The following is a 2,140-nucleotide window of genomic DNA, read 5'->3' on the forward strand; positions in this document are numbered from 1 at the left end:
GGGGAGCTTTGATCGCCATTAGATTTAGTGTTATTAATTCTTATTCTTTTCTCTAGCCCACATTCTGACACAAAATTTTTCTTGTCTTTTCAGGTGCATGCCCAACAGTACCAGAAGCAACAAGGACAAACACCTGCTATTCTCAGAAGATCCTGCTCACTTGGAACGCTCGATCCGCAAAGACCAACGTTCCACATCGATCGATGCAACAGCTCACGTTGACCGATTCTTACACCCAACCATCGACCGACACCCGACCTTCATCGTCGACCGATCTAACTCGTTCGACATCGATCGACACTACACCTCGTACATCGATCGATCATCAGTCGTGAAGCATGGTTGCTATTGTTATTATCAGACATGATAAGAATGGAAACCTGTATGACCAGGATGGTCATCTGCATAATGCAACATGTCAGAAACTAGACGCTCAGGGGAATGTAATCCCTGATACTGATGCTACATGAACTGATCAACCTGTAGAAGAGGCTGCTCGACCAAGGGCACTGGCCGACTACAATCGTCCAGATGAGTACTATGTCAACAGATCAGCTATTCAACTTCCAGAGATTTAGAAGCAGAATTTCGAGCTGAAGCCTCAGTATTACACACTCGTGTCGCAGATACCCTACTCTAGGTTACCGCATGAGCATCCTATGGACCATCTTGAGAGGTTCGAGGATCTTATCGTTGCTATTCGTATGGATGGAGTCCCTGAGGACTACCTATTGTGCAAGCTCTTCTAGTATTCTCTGATTGGAGAAGCGATGCACTGGCTTAAGCAGCTACCCACATGATCTCTAACATCCTGGGCCAACATCAAGAATGCTTTCTTGTGAAACTTCTTCGATGAGGCACGCGCTGAAGACTTGAGAAGCAAAATCGCTACTTTCGCGCAAGAGACATGAGAGTCTTTCAAAGACGCGTGGATTAGATTCAAGTTCTTCCAGCGAGACTGTCCACACCACGGATTTAACGAAGTGCAACTGCTGAGATCTTTCTTCAGAGGTACCGCATTGAGGTATCAGATGGCTCTTGATACAACTAGCGAGGGAAACTTCAACCCCAGGAATCCGGTGGAAGCTGTGAGACTGATAGAAAATCTAACAAGCTGCAGCAACACCAAGAACACTGATTTTGAAAGAAAGAAGCATGTTGCATCCCTAGGGAAGGAGCAGATGGACGAAGTTAGAGCAAAGTTAGATGTGGTTCATGAGCTTCTCAGGAAGCAAGTCAACTCAGCTGAAGGAGAAGAAGCTGTAGACATGGAAGGAGAAGAAGATGTGAACTACTGGATTTCAGAGGTCTGGAAACGAGGGTAGAAACAAAAACTTCTATGGCAATGGTCTGAGGAGTAACCAAAGTTCATAGTTTCAGAAACCTTTTAGCAAAAACATCAGAGGCTATGGAAACTCATTCTACCAGAATCCACCACCACAGACTCATGAGAGCAAGATTGAAGCAATGCTTGACAGATTTTTGGAAGGACAACAACAACACACTGTGGATTTCAATGGGAAGATAGATTCCGCCTACAACAATTTGAACACAATAATTGAGATCTTAGGGACTCAGGTTAGGAAGCTTGAAATGCAAGTTGAAAGCTCCATGAGTTTCGGTGGATCACAGTGGTGTCGACCGATGTCAATGGATACACATCGATCGATAGACCATGATGAAGGTCAATCGACAGAACACTCTCGACATCGATCGATGTCGTCTACTGAATCGACTGCGGAGTGTAGTGCAGTTCGAATCATGACTCATGAGGAATTCGCGGAGAAACATCCTCACCCACCCTCCCTTTTCTACATCAAAATCAATCGACGCTTGAGCCAGCAGTCGACCGACAAAGAGAGACAGACATCGATCGACCCCCTCACCTCCCATCGATCGACAAGCACCTCTCACCTACCGAGTGTGGTTACCATCTATTGGTAATGACCAAATCAACGCAGTCAGACCACCACCTAAACCATCAGCCAACCCACCAGAACCTACAACCAACCCTTCAGACACTACACCGAAGCCTATGCAAGTTAATGAGGCAACTGAAGGAAGAAGGTTAAGGAAGAAGAATGAGAAGATTCCTAATAACCTTAAGAGGGAAGCTAATGAGAAGGAGATGGATGGTTTC

This window comes from Brassica oleracea, chromosome C4 (assembly GCF_000695525.1).
Source record: "Brassica oleracea var. oleracea cultivar TO1000 chromosome C4, BOL, whole genome shotgun sequence".
Classification (NCBI taxonomy): domain Eukaryota; kingdom Viridiplantae; phylum Streptophyta; class Magnoliopsida; order Brassicales; family Brassicaceae; genus Brassica; species Brassica oleracea.